At 46.3% G+C, this 19,202-nt stretch overlaps 2 pseudogenes; one reads left to right on the forward strand and one right to left on the reverse strand.

Moving 5' to 3' along the window:
* Positions 1-2,129: 2,129 nt before the first annotated feature.
* On the reverse strand, positions 2,130-3,290 carry LOC111536818 (annotated as a pseudogene).
* Positions 3,291-15,189: 11,899 nt separating this feature from the next.
* LOC111535320 lies at positions 15,190-15,552 on the forward strand (annotated as a pseudogene).
* The last annotated feature ends 3,650 nt before the right edge of the window (positions 15,553-19,202 follow it).

The raw sequence follows: 19,202 nt of genomic DNA on the forward strand, positions 1-19,202 counted from the left end.
ACATAGAGTAGATACACTGGGTTCCAAAGATTCTTGGACTAATAATTTCCATCACTTTGAAATAACTGAAGAAACTGTCCTCCAACTTCAGTCTTGAACATATGTAGATCACGGTGGTAGAACCAGGCAGTGTCTACCACTTGGATTTTTTTCTCTAAAGCAAGTGCCAGTTCATATACTTTTTTTTTTTTTTTTGAGACAGTCTCATTCTGTTGCCCAGGCTGGAGTGCAGTGGTGCAATCTCAGCTCACCACAACCTCCACCTCCAGGGTTCAAGTGATTCTCCTGCCTCAGCCTCCTGAGTAGCTGGGTCTACAGGCATGTGCGACCACATCCAGCTAATTTTTGTATTTTTAGTAGAAATGGGGTTTCACTATGTTGGCCAGGCTGGTCTCGAACTCCGGATCTCGTGATCCGCCCTCCTCCCAAAGTGCTGGGATTTCAGGCGTGAGCCACTGTGCCTGGCCTCACATACTTCTTCTAATAGGTTTGTTCCTCCAGGGGTTTTCCTGGATGTCCTTGGTAGCTTATATATCTCTTAGGAGCAACTCACCCATCAGGATGTCAGTGGTACTGCATGAACTGAGGAAGTAATAGGGATAAAACTATAGTTGCTATGAAATGGGGTGTTCTAGAAGATGCTGGAGTTGTGCACAGCATGCTGGGTGGTGAGGACAGGAACAAATGGAGATACTGGAGGAGGTATAGAAATGCAAGTTCTCTTCAGACCCTTGTGGCCACTGATTAGGTGGGGTGATAGCCAGGTAGATGCAGATTCCAAGAGTCATTAAAGTACCCTCCAAACCAGGAGATAAGCTGGGGACCATGGTGGCACTGGGGAGAGACTGGATGGTGCATGACTGATGGTTGCAAAGAGGCCTCCATTCTCTTCAGCGAGGGCTTTTTCATCTTTCGGGGACCTGAGTCCTCAGGAAAATCCTTTTCCAGAAGTATTTGCCATTTCAGAACCTTTTATAGAAAACATTAACGTAGAAAACACCACTGCAAGAAATGCCTTTGAAGAAAACATTTTCATGGAAAACACGACTATGCCAGAAGGTACCATCTCTGAAAACACAACCTACCATCATCCTCCTGAGGCAGATTCCGTTGGGAGTGCGTTCAACTGTGACTATAATAGTGTGTGGGGGCCGGGCATGGTGGCTCACGCCTGTAATCCGAACACTTTGGGAAGTTGAGGCGGGAGGATCACAAGGTCAGGAGTTTGAGACCAGCCTGGCCAACATGGTGAAACCCTGTCTCTACTAAAAATACAAAAATTAGCCAGGCATGATGGCACGTGCCTGTAATCCCAGCTACTTAGGAGGCTGACACAGGAGAATCGCTTGAACCAGGGAGGCGGAGGTTGCAGTGAGCCGAGATCGCGCCATTGCACTCTAGCCTGGGTGACAGAGCGAGACTCCAAGTGAAAAAAAATCTATATACATATAGTGTGTGTAGGGTGCACAGCAACATATTCCAGCCTATGTACAAGGCATTTAAGGTTGGGGCATGGGAAAATGAGGCCCTGTGTGTATGTTATTTGTGCATGTGAATGAAACTCCTTGACCCTGAAAACAGGACAGGGAGTGGAGTGTGTGGTGTGATAAGGAACACTGAAAACAGCCTCCTGAGAATGCAGTTTGAGTGCTCTTAAAAGGCCACAGGTGTCTCACGACCCGACCTCAATAAAGACATCTAGTGGATGTTTGTGGTTTAACAAGCCCTTTCAATGAATACTTGGAGGACGGATGCTGGGGCAGACTCTCTTAGAAGAGCTGCCCCCCCCCACCACCACCCTGCTCAGCTGGAATTGTCTGAGAACTCATTATTGGCTTTCACTGAAACCTATAAGCCCTGCATAGTGATGATTCTGATTATAATTTTCCATCTCATTGAGGTAAGGACAACAATTAATTCAGGTTTTCAGAATACAATCCTGTTGTTGTGTAGGTTCAGAGCCCACAAACTGAAAATCAAAGCCACTTTCCCACCTGCTACTACCTGACATTCTTCTTCAGTCGTTTAAAACTGAGGTATGCTTTGTTCTTTTACTGCAACGTATATTCCAGGAATTTTTTTGTATTATTGTAATTATTTTTATGTACAGAAAACTCCACAGTGTACATTTAACCCAGTTTAGTGGCAAGTTCTTTAGCCTTTGCCTTTTCAAGCTTGGCGATGCAAGTCACAGACTTGTGACCCAGGCATTGCCTCCCCAGTGACGATGGATCTCATCATGTCTGTCTTGTAATTGGTCCTGATCGCTTCCACCAGCTTAGCCAAAGCGCCTTTGTCTTCCTAGTTCACCTGTGTGAAGGCGACAGTGGTGCAGGTCTTCCCGCAGACTAGACGGCCCAGTCTTGCCTTCCCCTTGATAATGCAGTAAGGGACCCCCATTTTACGACACAGGGCAGGCAAGAAGACAACCAGCTCAATGGAATGCACAGCAATCACCACCAGCTGAGCTTTCTTGTTCTCCACCAAGGTGGTGACGGTGTTAACTCCTGCTCGAAGGACAGGTGGTCTCTTAGGGGGGATGTCCCCTTTGCCAGCAGCTTTCTTTTTGGCCGGGGACAACAACCTCTGCTGCTTTTCCTGCTTTGTCTCTGCTCTGTACTCGTGGGCCACCCTAAGCAGCTGAGTAGCTGTCTGGCGGTCCAGGGCCTGGGTGAACTGGTAAATCGCAGGAAGCATCTGCTTGTAGGGGTTGGCTCTCTGCCGCTGCAACCTGGTATAGCAGGGCCATTTCACAAAGTGGGTGAGGTCTCTTTTGGGCTGGATGTCCTGTCCAATGCCAGAATTCTTAGGCCTTTTCTCAAACAGGGGATTCACCACTTTCTTGGCCTCCTACTTCTTCATGACAGCAGGTGCTGGAGCCACCTTCTTCCCCTTGGCCTTCCTTCCTTTTGGTATCTTGGACAGTGGGAAGAGAGAGACTACTCCAGGATTTTTAAAGGATCCTCGCTTCCAGGAGATCTCAAGTCGCTCTTACGCTGCCACTAATTTATTTCCTTGTTGCTGAAATGATGAGAGACGTATAATCTCCACCCCCATGGAGTTGTCATCACCTGTCTTGTGCATGTGTCTCCCCAGGGGCATTTTCAGATTTCTGGCACACTGGAGATGCTCATGGCGAAGTGTGACTCAGGTACCTTGGAGGATTCATTGTTCTCAGTGTCACACGCTTGAAAAGCATGGCATAGAAGCTGCATGACAAGGAATCTTCTAATGAGGAGGAGATCCTCAACAGGGACATGGGGTAAATGACGGACCCTCGCAGTTTCCATCACAGCTGATTTCCAGAGGATGGAAGAAGTCAGGAAACTTGGGAAACTGCTGGTGAGGTCCTTGCAGCCCCACGGTCCCCAGGCTGGTGACTGGTTGGGGAGTATGGAGTCCAGTTGACCGCCAGAGCCTGCACACCTGCTGCTATGGGAGAGGAAAGGATGACTTCTACCTCCTTTCCACGTTCCAAATTCCACATGTGTGGGGAAAAGAGAGATCAGCCTGTTACTGTGTCTATATAGAAGGAAGTAGACATAAGAGACTCCATTTAGTTCTGTATTTGAAATGCTGTTAATCTGTGACCCTACCCCCAACTTTGTCCTTGCAAAGACATGTGGTGTGGTGACTCAAGGTTTAATGGATATTGGGCTGTGCAGGATGTGTCTTTGTTAAACAAGTACCTGAAGGCAGCTTGCTGGTTAAAAATCCTGCCCGTCCCTGGGCAATGGAACATCTCGGTGTAAAACCCATTGTGTGCTTTGTTTACTGAGTAAGGAGAAAACCGCCTTTAGGAATAAGGTGGGGCTTGCTGGAGCAATACTGCTAAAAGGTTTATGGAGATGCCGCATATGCATCTCAAGGCACAGCATTTTCCTTTGAACTTATTCATGATACAGGGATTTTTGTTCTTATGTCTTACTGCTGATTTCCTCCCTACAATGATCCTATTTTCTAGCTACTCCCTTATCTTTTAGGTGGTAAAGATAATTATCAATAAATACTAAGGGAACAGAGAGGCCGGTGCCGGCGTGGGTCCTCTGTAAGCTGAGCGCCGGTCCCCTGGGTCCCGCTTTTCTTTCTCTATACCTTGTCTCTGTGTATTATTTCCTTTTCTCAAGTCTCTCGTCCCACCTAACGAGAAGCACCCACAAGTGTGGAGGGGCAGGCCACCCCTTCACACATGACTACATTTTATTGGCAGCACCCCGCTGGCAACGGAGCTTGATATGTGCTTCCTGGGCTTCTGGCACCTGGCCGCCCTAGGACCTTGCTCCTGTCCAAGCCCCCGCTGTCTGGCCCCAGCCTTAGGTTGGGCTGTGCTGTCTAATGGCTAACAGCTGTCTAATGGCTGCCTGGCCCCCTCCCCTATACAGGAAGTCCTATGGTTGCTTTTTAACTACTTTTGGCTGCCAAATTGTGCTTCTTTAAATATGACTGCATGTTTTTGTACTTTACAATTGTCCAGAACAGTGAAGGGACTGAGATTTTTGCCTTCTCTTGAAAGCCAACAAGTTAGCTTGCCTCAGTTTCATGGATGCTGACAGAAGACACAAGACTTCTGGATCACAGGCAAAGGACTTTATCACTTATGGCACAGGAAACAGCATGATGTCCATGTTCATGTTGGTTTCCCCTGAGCCCTCAACCTGTGGGATCTGCCTCCAGGTAGGTAGTGTTGAAATTGATTCGGAGAACATCCCGCTGGTGTTCACTGCAGAATTAATTGCTCCTTTGGTGGTGGGAAGAAATCCCCACACACTTGGTCACAGAAGCCTTCTTCTGTGTTAATGATTGCTGTTGTAGTGGTGTGAGAGCAGAGGGAAAACATGGTTTGAAAGGTTTTCTGGAACACCCCATCACAAGATTATAGCTCTCCTTAGAACTGCTCTATAGATAACATCTTGAACATTGTGAAATGTCAGGTTTTCCATTTGAGATATTCTTTCAGGTCCTGCACACGAGTGAAACTACAGACGCCAGCTGCTCTGAAGGACCCCACAAGAAGCTGACTCACCAAAGAATGTGGTGTCCACATCCTGATGATTTCATCCCCTTTATCCCAACCAATCATTGACCCCAATTTTCCAGCCCCTCCCCTCCACAATCCCCTTAAAAGCCCCAGCCCAGAACTCCTTGGCAAGACAGATTTGACGGTCTCCTCCCGTTTCCTTGCTTGGCCACGCTAAGACCATTAAACTCTTTCTCTGCTGCAAACCCTGCTGTCTTTGTGTATTGATCTGTTACTGGACAGCAAACATAAGAACCTGTTGGTCCAGTAACACATTTTGGGGGGACTAGTAGTATACCGGGTGCTAACCCTAGTTTTTCCTTTTGTTTGCATTTCAGAATGAAAAAAACTCCTTTATATGATGGGGAGATGTGATGTACATACTTAAAATGGTGACAGGGCAAGATGTCATTTTACTTCCATATGTCCTTTTTTGGTGGAGGTGGAGGTGTCCTTTTCAAATTTTTATTAATTTACACCATTTGTCTAGAACTTTTCAAACGCATTTTCTCTTTCAAAATCAATGTACTTTCATCTCTTTTTTGTTTATAATAAATACATAAACAAATCAGACTGAGCAGTCTCCTGGCAGGAAACGGATGTTGTACCCACCCAAAGGGCAGTGTGCAAGGAACAGGGAAACCAGTGGAGCCTGAGAAGCTCCCACTTGGGCCTGAAGGAGTCGGGGAGGGGAGGCATGCCCAGGGGTTGCCTGAAAGAGCTGTGGCTTTTGCTAGAGGGACATGGTCAACCTGCAGTAACTTACAGAGAGAATCAACAAGCATCAGACCTCCACCAAAACCAAGCAGAAGCTTGAGGATAGGGGTCCAGTTTATGCTGAGCAGGCTGGAGAGTGGCCCTGGAGCACAAGTGGAGAAAATTGAATACAGTCAGTTGCTCTCTCTTTCCTTGAAAGTTTTCCTATCACAGAGGACTTTGGTCCCTATATTATTAGATCTAAGTTCTAACTTTCTCTTCAAAGAATCAATATGTCAGTACATTCAATTCTTTGCCTTCTACTTTTAAACTTAACTTCCTCGTAAAGAAACCTTTTTCGATTACCTGCTCCACCCTGACTCATTCCAATTACCTCCTCATTCTCCACCCTGACTCATTCTGATTTCCTGCTCTGCCACAACCATTTTTCCCTGTCAAACCACTCACCCTGTCACTCTCTTTAAATTAGCCAACAGAATTAGTTTAGCCTGGGCGGTCTAACCCTAACCAATAGGGGAACGACACAGCAGCAGGGGCCACGTGCGTCAGGAATAAGAACCCCTTTCCCTCCCTTGTCCAGGCGTGCGCTCACCATTGCTACATCTGTAAAGGGCTCAGTCTTCTATAGAAGTACCTTGCCTTGCTGAGAATTAAAAGGAAAATTTTATATTAGAGTGTTATTTCTTTTGTGGCACCAAAATTTTATTTATAACAATGTCAATAATAATATACCCTAATTTGTCTAGCACTTTGAAGAAGGAAATTGTTTTCATATACGTTATGTCAAAAGTCAAGCTCATGGACACATATGTACTACCCTGTGATAAAATGAAGCAACAAACTCTGAGAAAAAAAAAAACATGTCTTACCCAAAGGAACATAGCTGTCAACAGACAAACCAACATTTAAATCCAGTTTTTCCTGCTCTGCCCACTGTTTGGACGAACGGAGGCAAGATGGTGCACTTCCGGGTTCTTCTTCACCACCAACTCTAAATAGGAAATAATCCTTGTCATCTAGAACTACTTTGGTGCCTCCATACTCTGGCAGAAGAACTTTATCTCCAACTTTCACGCTAACCGGTTGAGTCTCTCCTTTATCACTATTATCAATAAAAGGTTGGACTGTTTGGACGAACGGATGCAAGATGGTGCACTTCCGGGTTCTTCTTCACCACCAACTCTTCCCGCACGCGCGAAAATGCAGCCGGCGCCCAGGGAGGGTGCAGACCAACTGGGCATGTGCCAGGTGACGTCAATCCGAAGAGACCAAGATTTACCTGGTCGCACCTGCGGAACGCCCCTGACACGCCCATTCCCCACCTATTGCCCTCCCACTCCTAGAAAAGCCGCTCTCCGCCATTGAGCCAGGCGGCCTTCTCACAGCCCGGCGGCCTTCTTGCAGCCCCACTCCTGTCGGGATGTCGGGACTGTGGGAAGTCCGTCCGAGAGCCCCACGGGGGGACTCTGCCGGCCTCCTTCCCCGGAGGCCGACAGACTTCTCCCGCACACCTTAGGTTACCAAAATAAACGTGCAGTTTTGCTGTTACACTTGCCTACCCGCTGGTTCTTTTGTGCCCGCTGGGCTGGTCTTAGAAAAAACAAGACAGATGGTGCCGAAACCCGGGAGGAGACCCCTCCTCAGGGCCCCCAGGGTCCGGGGAGCCTCCTCCTCCTCCTTCCACGCCGCGGATGGACCAGGACCTGAGACCCGCTTCGCTCACTCTCACGGCCTCTCTGGGGTAAGTGCCCTTGTCTCCTCTTTACCACCCTCGGCCAAAACCCTGTGCAGGTCCGAGGTCCATTTTGAGCCACCAAGTGGCTTGGGAGAGCCTTGCAGGAGGGAGACGTCCGCCTGAAGGTACTCTCCACTTTGGCTTCAAGAGCCTCCAGTCTGTCTCTGCTGGTTCCAAAGGATGCTTTGAAGCCAGGCAGAGATCCATTCCATTTCCATTGTGTCCATTGTGTCCCTCGGCCAAAATCCTGCGCAGGTCTGAGGTCCATTTGGAGCCACCAAGTGGCTCGGAGACCCGTTCAGGACAGAGACGTCCGCCTGAAGGTAATCTCCACTTTGGCTCCATGAGCCTCCAGTCTGTCTCTGCTGGTTCCAAAGGACGCTTTGAAGCCAGGCAGAGATCCACTTCCATTTCCATTGTGTCCATTGTGTGTCGGTAAAGAGGAAACAAACGGGAAACCCCCCCAGTCCAAATTTCCAAAGAGCACCCCCTTAGGGTGCCTCCTAGCCAATTTAAAAACCTTACAGCTTGAACAAGAACTTAGGAGGAAGCGGTTAATTTTCCTTTCCACTGTGGCGTGATCGACCTCAGCAATTTCTGCCAGCGGCTAGGCAAGTGGTCCGAAATTTACATACAAGGCTTTTAGGCCTTAGGCTCTCCTCCCTATACTCCTTCTCTCCCCGCTCTCCCCACCCCCTCCCTTCCTGCCCAGACTCCTCCTCCTCCCCCCATCCAGACTCCTCCTTCCTCCTCCTTATCTACTAGTAATCCACTCAGTCCCGTGCCTCCTTTGGGGCCCCCAACTGGCTGTCTTGAGTCCCCTATCTCTGCCCACACCCTCCTACAGTGCTAGCACCTTTGCGAGAGGTGGCTGGGGCGGAGGGGGTAGTCAGAGTACATGTCCCTTTTTCATTGGCCGATCTTTCCAAAATTGAGCATCTTATTTCATTTCTCAATCAGCTCCTGACATTCGTAAAAAACTTCAAAAGGTAGAGGATGGTCCTCAGACACCAATACAAGACCTAGTTAAATTAGCCTTTAAGGTCTATAGCTCCAGAGAGGAGACGGCAGGCTCGCCTTGAACAGAAGGTTCAGCTCCTAGCAGCGGCTTTACAGCCCAGTCGTAACCCCAGGCCAGAGAGCACACACCCCGCAGACTCCAAAGCTACAAAAGGAGCCTGCCTGCTATAAGTGCGGCAAGGCAGGACACTATGCCAACAGGTGTCCGCAAGGTCCCCGAGTCCCAACGCGGCCTTGCTATAAGTGCAAGGCATCGGGACATTAGGCCAGTGAATGTCCTAACCCTCGTCCACCAGCAACCCCCTGCCCTGCTTGCCAGCAGGGAGGAAACTGGAAGTCTGATTGCCCCACCCTGAGAACAGGTGCCGCGCCTCTACGTGACCCCCTTTCCCAGGATCCTGGGAGCTCCTTCCAGCTCCTACATCTGGACGATGACAACTGAAGGTGCCGAGACTCGGGGACCCCCATCACCCTTGCCGAGCCGCGGGTAACTCTCCTGGTAGCGGGTAAGACAATTTTTTAATCGACAGCGAGGCTACCTATTCTGTTTTGCCATCCTTCTCTGGACCTAGCCTTCCATCCAATATCTCTGTAGTAGGAGTAAGTGGAAAGCCATCCACTCCACGAAAAACTCCAATCCTTAATTGCTGCCTGGCCAACAAGTACTTTGCGCACTCATTCCTCATTCCCAACTAAAAAGGGCCCCTACGGAAAGCAATCAGTGGAAATCAGTTTGGCTTTCCCCCACTCGCCTCAAACTTACTAAATTTTCTTAACTATCTCATACTCCCCAACCTTGCCAGGACTATCCTTCTGGGTTTTGCCCATATTCCAACAAATGCTTCCATTCCTCATTCCTATACTAATACTGTGCCTTATTTTATTTTTCATCCGTGCGTCCAAATACCAACCATGGGCCCCAACCTTAACGATGCCCCTTAACAGCAGGAAGTAGCCAGACAGACCACGGCGCCCCTTTATCACTATTATCAATAAAAGGTTGGACTGTTTGGACGAACGGATGCAAGATGGTGCACTTCCGGGTTCTTCTTCACCACCAACTCTTCCCGCACGCGCGAAAATGCAGCCGGCGCCCAGGGAGGGTGCAGACCAACTGGGCATGTGCCAGGTGATGTCAATCCGAAGAGACCAAGATTTACCTGGTCGCACCTGCGGAACGCCCCTGACACGCCCATTCCCCACCTATTGCCCTCCCACTCCTAGAAAAGCCGCTCTCCGCCATTGAGCCAGGCGGCCTTCTCACAGGCCGGCGGCCTTCTCACAGCCCCACTCCTGTCGGGATGTCGGGACTGTGGGAAGTCCGTCCGAGAGCCCCACGGGGGGACTCTGCCGGCCTCCTTCCCCGGAGGCCAACAGACTTCTCCCACACACCTTAGGTTACCAAAATAAACGTGCAGTTTTGCTGTTACACTTGCCTACCCGCTGGTTCTTTTGCGCCCGCTGGGCTGGTCTTAGAAAAAACAAGACACCCACCACATATACAAATACTGTTTGGTCTTTCTGCAACGTATTTCATGAGAAAAGTAAACACTGGCTGGGCATGGTGGCTCACGCCTATAATCCCAAAACTTTTAGTAGGCTGAGGCGAGCAGATCACCTGAGGTCAGGAATTCCAGACCAGCCTGGCCAACATGGCAGAACCCCGTCTCTACTGAAAATACAAAAATTAGCTGGGCATAGTGGCTCATGCCTGTAATCCCAGCTACTCGGGAGGCTGAGGCACGAGAATTGCTTGAACCTGGGAAGCGAAAGTTGCAGTGAGCCAGGATTGTGCCACTGCATTCCAGCCTGGGTTACAGAGTTGAGAATGCCTCAAAAAAAAAAAAAAGAAAAGAAAAAAGAAAAGTAAACATCATTTGCATATACTCACAACTTAAAATAAGCAAATTAATAAGGCTGTGGGTGCTTGGGGAGCAGTTAAAAAAACATTTGGCCAGGGGCGGTGGCTCATGCCTGTCATCCCAGCACTTTGGGAAGTCGAGGTGGGTGGATCACCCGAGGTGAGGAGTTCAAGACCAGCCTGACCAACATGGCAAAACCCCATTTCCACGAAAAATACAAAGATTAGCTGGGCGTGGTGGCACATGCCTATAATCCCAGCTACTTGGGAGGCTGAGGCAGGAGAATCGTTTGAACCCAGGAGACGGAGGTTGCAGTGAGCTGAGATCACACCATCGCACTCCAGCCTGGGTGACAAGAGCAAAACTCCATCTCAAAAAAAAAAAAAAAAAAAAGCAAAAAACTTCGATTAATCCTATTCCTGATTCATTCCCTAGATCCTTTTTTTTTTTTTTTGAGATGGTCTTACTTTGTCAGCCATGCTGGAAGGTGGTAACACAATCACAGCACACTGCAGCCACAATCTCCCAAGCTTCAGGTGAGCCTCCCACCTCAAACTCTCAAGTAGTTGGAACTACTGGCACGCCCCACCACACCCAAGTAATTTTTAAAATTTTTGGTAGAGATGAGGTCTCACTATGTTGTCCACTCTGGTCTTGAACTCCTGAGTTCAAGCAATCCTCTCACCTTGGCCCCGCAAAATGCTGGGATGACAGGACTGACCCACTGCACCCGGTCACCATTCCCTAATTCTTTCATAGAAAATTGCCAAGTCAGAGGCTGCTTCAGAGAGATTCTGCCTGAAGTGGATTAGAACCACAGGGAGGCTCTCAATTTAAATTTACCTTCCTCTCATTCCAGAAATGCCTGGACACAGAAACACTGCACCTAGTTATATTTTTTAAATTTATTTTAATCAACAAGTACAAATTACATATATTTATGGAGTACAACATGATGTTTTGATATCTGTGTACATTGTGGAATGGCTACATCAAGCTTCTGAACATTCTATATCCTCTGATGAGATTAAAATATGCTAGTCTGGTGCACAGACTAGTTAAGCTAAATGCATTTGAAAGACAGCAGGTGCAAGAAGATAGCTCTGATCTTCATGCTATTTTTCTTTTTTTTGAGATGGAGTCTCACTCTGTTGCCCAGGCTGGAGTGCAGTGGCACAATCTTGACTCACTGCAACCTCCACCTCTGGGGTTCAAGCAATTCTCCTGCCTCAGGCTCCTGAGTGGCTGAGATTACAGGCACCTGCCACCACACCCAGCTAATTTTTGTATTTTTAGTAGAGACAGGATTTCACCATGTTGTCCAGGCTGGTCTCGATCTCCTGATCTCAGATGGTCCACCTGCCTCTGCCTCCCAAAGTGCTTGGACTACAGGTGTGAGCCACCGTGCCCGGCCTTCTTCATGCTATTTCTTAAAAGCAGAAGGTAAAATTCCCATATGAAAGAGGTAACGTCCTTATCCTTAAGAATAAGTTGAGACGGAGAGAATTCCCTATGGATCTTGCTAAAATAACTTTTCTCTTTTAAGCCTCCCCACATAACTTAGTTGTTTCTTCATAACTGAGTATACTTTGTGTAAGGTTCTTGTATCGGTTCGAACTCCGAGAGCGCACCAACAGACAACACGAGGCAGTATGGAGCAACATGCTGTTTTAAGGAGCGCCTGGGTGCAGGCGGGCTGAGGCTTAAAATGGTGACAGCCCCAAGTGAGGACCGGACAAAGGTTTTAGTCTCCTGTAAAAAGGAAGTGTCTGATGTAACTGCTACATTGTACCTGAATAGCCTCTTTCTTGATCTTCAGGGGTGGGTGCCTTCCTGCCAGGGTAGGTGTCTTCCGGCCGGCTCTCTTCCTGCTTCTGCTCTCTTGCTGACTCATGCTGCTGACACAAGTGGCCTTGTGCTTGGGACTGGGCCTGAGAAGGGAGGAGTTATTCGTCTCCTTAAACTTTCAGGCCCCGGGGAGAATCTTACACTTTGTCCAATTCAGTATTTAAGTAACTGACTCTAATTGATTATTTGGGTCTTCATTTCCTTATTAGGAGGTCCCATGCCACATAAAACTTGTATTAAATAAATTTGTATGCATTTCTCCTGCTAATTTATCTTATGTCAGTTTAATTATTGGACCCAACCGGGACCCCAAGAGAATGGAAGGAGAATGCTGCCTCCCCTTCACCTCACGTACCTATTTTTTGTAGTGAGAACCCTTAAAATCTAGTCTCTCAGCAATTTTAATGACAATATGTTGTTTTTAATGGTGGTCACTGTGATGTATGATAGATCTTTAGAACTAATTCCTCCTGTCTAACTGAAATTTTGTGTCTTGTGCCCAATACGTCCCCAACTCCTCCATCTCCAGTCTCTGATAATCACCCTTTTACTCTCTGTTTCAGCACATTCAACTTTTGTTATATTATTTTTAATGTTATAATAAGAAAAGTAAATTGCTACCATATGATGTAGGTGTTCTGTATCATCGGTAACTTCAGGCTGAATAGGAAGAGCATTCTAAAACTGTTTCGGCCAGGTGCGGTGGCTCAAGCCTGTAATGCCAGCACTTTGGGAGGCTGAGGTGGGTGGATCACCTGAGGTCAGGAGTTTGAGACCAGCCTGGCCAACATGGTGAAATCCTCACTCTACTAAAAACAGAACAATTATCTGAGCATGGTGGTGGGCACCTGTAATCCCAGCTACTCAGGAGGCTGAGGCAGGAGAATCGCTTGAACCCAGGAGGCAGAGATTGCAATGAGCCAAGATTGCGCCGTTGTACTCCAGCCTGGGCAGCAAAAGCAAAACTCCATCTCAAAAAAATAAATAAATAAAATAAAATAAAAAATAAACAAAGATGGCCGGGCGCGGTGGCTCAAGCCTGTAATCCCAGCACTTTGGGAGGCCGAGACGGGCGGATCACGAGGTCAGGAGATCGAGACCATCCTGGCTAACACGGTGAAACCCCGTCTCTACTAAAAATACAAAAAAAACTAGCCGGGCGAGGTGGCGGGCGCCTGTAGTCCCAGCTACTCCGGAGGCTGAGGCAGGAGAATGGAGTAAACCCGGGAGGCGAAGCTTGCAATGAGCTGAGATCCGGCCACTGCACTCCAGCCCGGGGGACAGAGCAAGACTCCGTCTCAAAAAAAAAATAAAATAAAAATAAACAAAGATAAAACTGTTTCACCTTCACCCATAATTCTTTTGGTTTTAAACAAGCTAGAGAAACTTTAAGACAGATTTTATTCTATGATATTGTGAAGCTGGGGCAGATTTGAAATGTCTCTGAATCCTGCCTGCCTCCCAACCCTTCAAATTTTGAGGTAATTTCTTTTCTTTTCTTTTTTTTCTTATTCTGACTCCTTAACCTCCCTCCCTCCTTCCTTTCCTCTCTTTTTCCTTCCATCTTTCCTCTCTTCCTTCCTCCTTATACCCACTCTCGGGACACAAGTTTTCCTGTGAACTAGGTTGATACATGAAAAGCTCTCATTGAAAAGTGGTTAATAGGAATCAATATAATAGTAGTAATTTATCGTTTGTACTTTCTAGCTTTGAATAAAAATTTGAAGCTTGCTGTTTGTCCTGCTTCTTTCACACTTTCCTCTTGAATTTTTTTTTTTTTTAGATGGAGTTTCGCTGGAGGGCAGTGGCGTAATCTCAGCTCACTGCAACCTGCACCTCCTGGGTTCAAGAGATTCTCCTGCCTCAGCCTCCTGAGTAGCTGGGATTACAGCCATGCGTTGCCACGCTCCACTAATTTTTTTGTATTTCTTTTTAGTAGAGATGGGATTTCCCTATGTTGGTCAGGCTGATCTCAAACACCTGACCTCAGGTGATCCGCCCGTCTGGGCCTCCCAAAGTGCTGGGATTACAGGCGTGAGCCACCATGCCCAGCCTCTCTTGAATTCTTTGTTTGTTTGTTTGTTTGTTTTTGAGACGGAGTCTCGCTCTGTCGCCCAGGCTGGAGTGCAGTGGCCGGATCTCAGCTCACTGCAAGTTCTGCCTCCCGGGTTTATGCCATTCTCCTGGCTCAGCCTCCCAAGTAGCTGGGACTACAGGCGCCCACCACCTCACCCGGCTAGTTTTTTTTTTTTTTTTTTTTGTATTTTTTAGTAGAGACGGGGTTTCACCATATTAGCCAGGATGGTTTTGATCTCCTGACCTCGTGATCCGCCCGTCTCGGCCTCCCAAAGTGCTGGGATTACAGGCTTGAGCCACCGCGCCTGGCCCTTTTTATCCATTTATTTTGCCACCTTAAATGTCTGGTCAAAGATGGGCTCTCAAGCTGACTTCGATTATTTTAGTTGAAAGATCTCTTAAAAACCATCTAGGGCTTTTAAGGGAGAATTTTTTAAAATTTCAAATTCAGACAAATACTACCCATTTGGAAAAGGATTTGTAGAATATCAATTAAATATGACCAAATGGTAATTTTTTTAAAAGACAGAAACTTATAGGCAGCAAAGGAAATATAACCAGGCAACTACTGGGTTGATTACAAGAATCTAAGTCTCTTGGCTTTAATGCACAGGAGGAAATCATAGCAGACAATTTACAAAATACACACAAACACACACAGGCACAGCCAGACACACACAGACACACACACACACAGACACATGTACTTTTTTGATTTTTTCATTTTCTTACCTACCAACCTCCTCCCATAAGGGAAAAACAAAAAAAAGACCAATGGATAACTTATTTGCAAAGACAAATTTTGCTGGAGCCAAATAAAAAATGTGTTGCTTGGGAATTGCCCACAGTGTCTATAGAGAGAGGCTGAGGTACCCAAGCTCCGGCCTGAAGCACGGGGTGCCAGGACCCAGAAGATGTGAGCTTCTTTACCTCGGGCCACTGTCCCGGCTGTGAGCAACAGCAAGCTGTAGGCCACCCGGGCCACCTTCCTCCTGACACCTTCAGCAGTGAATGATAAAACAACTTTTTAAAGATAAGCCTGAGGTCCGTACCAGTGACTTGTTTATTCTCTAGAATGTAGGAAGAGAAATGGAGATTCTGATGAAGAAGTTGCTCAAGATGAAATCAGAGTATCCACTGGGAAAAAAAAAAAAGCACAGCTAACACTTTTAGGAACAGAAATGGACTGTGTTGAAAACAAATTATCTAGTAAACTTGTGTTCAATAACCCAATCATCAAAGGAATGTGTGGCTGTGGAGAAAGCTTTAATATTTGACAACTCAGGATGCCTCTGGCTCTAAGCTCCAGGAGAGTGTGTGAAAGTCTTCGTTCTTACTGAAGAAGTCATGTGACTGTCATGTGCTTATGGTTTATAACGTGTGGCCTTTCCTTAAAAGGGAAATAAAGTAATGTATTTTGGAAAGGAAGCTAGTGTGTTAGATTCAGAAGAAGTGATCTTTGCATTCTCTGCAGAAGACTGAAAGTGAGAAGCCATTGCTCTCTGGATTATTTTTCTGTTCTGCAAAGAAAAAAATCCTGCTCTGTAGTTAACTCCCTTGCATCCCTTTTTTATTTTTACTTTTAGGTTTTTGAGACAGGGTCTCACTCTGTTGCCCAGGCTGGAGTGCAGTGGCACAATCTCAGCACAATCACTGCAACCTCTGCTTCCTTGGCTCAAGTGATTCTCCAGCCTCAGCCTCCTGAGTAGCTGGGACTACAGGCGTGTGCCACCACGCCTGGCTAATTGTTTGTTTGTATTTTTTTGGAGAGATGGAGTTTTGCTATGTTGCCCAGGCTGGTCTCCATCTCCTGAACTCAAAGTGATCTCCCCACCTTAGCCTCCCAAAAGGTTGGGATTACATGCATGAGCCACTGTGTCACCCTTCATCTTTTCTTTTAGAACCATTTTCATTAAGTTGACTTCCTGCGTTCCTGTTAATCTGTTCAGAAAATGATCAATAGATGTGCACTCATTAGATCTCTATAGAATAACTTGAATGTGCATCTCCCTGGCATTTTTCCCAACCACATTGGTGACTCTTAAAACTCAGAGGCAGAGAGTGTGGACTGCTGGTAGTAACACAGCGGTGCATTGCTTTTCCATTCAAACTTGGCATAGGCTTTTTACATTTTTATTAAAAATTTCATTGTCAGATGCCTCATTTACATACCCTTTAGCAGTACTCAACAAAGATTTCCTTGAATTGTAGGGCAGAATAGTTCTGAGTGACAGTATGAAACAGTGAGAAATATTTTATCTACCTTGTTTGGTTGGTTGGTTGGTTTTATTTTATTTTATTTATTTTTGAAACAGAGTCTCACTCTGTCACCCAGGCTGGAGTGCAATGGTGAGATCTCAGCTCACTGCAACCTCCGCCTCCCAGGTTCAAGCGATTCTCCTTCTTCCGCCTCCCCAGGAGCTGGGACTACAGGCACCCACCATCATGCCCAGTGAATTTTTGTCTTTTTAGCAGAGATGGGGTTTCACCACATTGGCCAGGCTGGTGTTGAACTCCTGACCTGAAGTGATCCACCTGCCTCAGCCTCCCAAAGCACTGGGATTACAGGCATGAGCCACCGCACCCAGCCCCACCTGCTTTTTTATCCATTCCTTTTGCCATCCTAAATGTCTGGTCGAAGATAGGATCTCAAGACGACTTAGATTATTTTAGTTGAAAGGTCTTTTAAAAGTCATCTAGCCCACCCCCGTCAATTCTGTATGTGAGGTAGCAAAACCCTGGGGAGGCCAAAGGGCTTTTGTCTACCCTTAGTCCACAGGGTGAGGGATAGCTGGGACCCAACCCACATCTCTTCTTCCTTATAGGTGACGGAAACATGTGCTCCGCACACTGAGGCAATCTGCGAAAGTAAATGGTGGTCTTTTCTGCTTTTTTGGTTTTTTTTTTTTGAGACAGAGTTTTGCTCTGTCACCCAGGCTGGAGTGCAGTGGTGTGATATCAGCTCACTGCTTCCTACACCTCCCAGGTTCAAGTGATTCTCCTGCCTCAGCCTCCCGAGTAGCTGGGATTACAGGTGTACACCACTACGCTTACCTAATTTTTGTATTTTTAGTAAAGATGGAGTTTCATCATGCTGGCTAGGCTGGTCTCAAACTCCTGACCTCAGGTGATCCACCCTCCTTGGTCTCCCAAAGTGTTGAAATTACAGGCGTGAACCACCACGCCCAGCCAGAAATATTCTTCTTTTGATTTTTTTTCAACTATTAAAAATGTAAAAACCACACCAACTAAAACAACAAAATTGAAAGGCAACCCATGGAATGGGGGAAAATATATACAAATCATATATCTAATAACAGGTTACTATCCAGGGTATATGAAGAACTCCTACAATCAACCACAACAACAAAAATAACCCAGTTTAAAAACTGACAAAAGAATAGACATTTCTCCAAAGAAAATATGCAAATGGCAAACAAGCATAAAAAGATGCTTAACATCACTATCATCATAGAAATGAAAATCAAAACTACAATGAGATATTTCCTCACACCTATTAGGATGGCCACTCTCAGAAAATCATTGATGTTGGCAAAGATGTGGAAAAATTGGAATCCCTGGGCACTGTTGGTGGGAATGTGAAATGGTGCAGCTGCTATGGAGAAACAGAATGAATATTCCTTAAAAGATTAAAAATAGAACTACCATATAAGCCAGCAAACCCACTTCTGGATATATAGCCAAAAGAATTGTAAGTAGGATATCAAAGAGATATTCATACACCCATGTTCATTACCACATTATACACAATAGCCAAGTGGTAGAAGCAACCTAAATGTCCATGAACAAATAAATGGATACAGAGAATACGGTATATACATGCAAAGAAATATTATTCAGCCTTTAAAATGGAAATCTTGCCAAATGCTACCATATGAGTGAAACTTGAGGACATCATGCTAAGTGAAATGAGTGACAGAAGGACAAATATTGCACAATTCCACTTATAGGAGGCATGTAAAGTAGTCAAACTCAGAAAAAAAGTAGAATTGTGGTTGCCAGGGGCTAGCGGGAGGTGGAATTGAGCAGTTGTTCAATGGGTGTAGAATTTCAGTCATGCAAGATTAAAACATTCTGGAGATATGTTGCACAAATGTGTGAATATATTTAACACTACTGAACTGCACACATGGTTAACATGGTAAATGTTATGTTTTTTACTATAATTTTTTTTCTTTTCTTGAGGCAGATTCTTGCTCTGTCGCCCAGGCTGAAGTGCAGTGGCCCAATCTCAGCTCACTGCAAGCTCCACCTCCTGGGTTCATACCATTCTCCTGCCTCAGCCTCCTGAGTTGCTGGGCCTACAGGCGCCTGCCACCATACCCGGTTAATTTTTAAATTTTTTTTTTGTATTTATAGTAGAGACAGGCTTTCACCGTGTTAGCCAGGATGGCCTCGATCTCCTGACCTCGTGATCAGCCTGCCTCAGGCTCCCAAAGTGCTGGAATTACAGGTGTGAGCCACCGCGCCGGCTAATTTTTTTTTACATTTTTAAATGTAATTTTTTTTTACATTTTTAAAATGTAAAAACCATTATTACCTTGCAGGCTGTACAAAAATAGGCAGTAGGCTGGATTTGGCCAGTTTGCCAACTCCTGATCTAATCTTTAGTTCACATTCCAAGATGTGCAGCGTGTTTGCATGCCAGAAATGACATCGCTGATAGAGGTTAACAGAAATCTCATTAGTAACCTTCCCTAAGTTTGTTCTTACCTACAAAAGGAATCTACCTCACCTGTACTGGAAGGCTGAATGTGCAGGTAGCTGAAGTCCCATGGGACATGACCAACTCAGCATTCTGCTGGAGGCTATATGATCAAACAACACACTGTTTATCATGAATGTGGGATGTGGGCAAACTCACACTGCCCTGCCACCAAAAGGTTTGCGGAGTGACGTCACTCCC

Source organism: Piliocolobus tephrosceles, chromosome 14, assembly GCF_002776525.5.
Source record: "Piliocolobus tephrosceles isolate RC106 chromosome 14, ASM277652v3, whole genome shotgun sequence".
Taxonomy (NCBI): Eukaryota; Metazoa; Chordata; class Mammalia; order Primates; family Cercopithecidae; genus Piliocolobus; species Piliocolobus tephrosceles.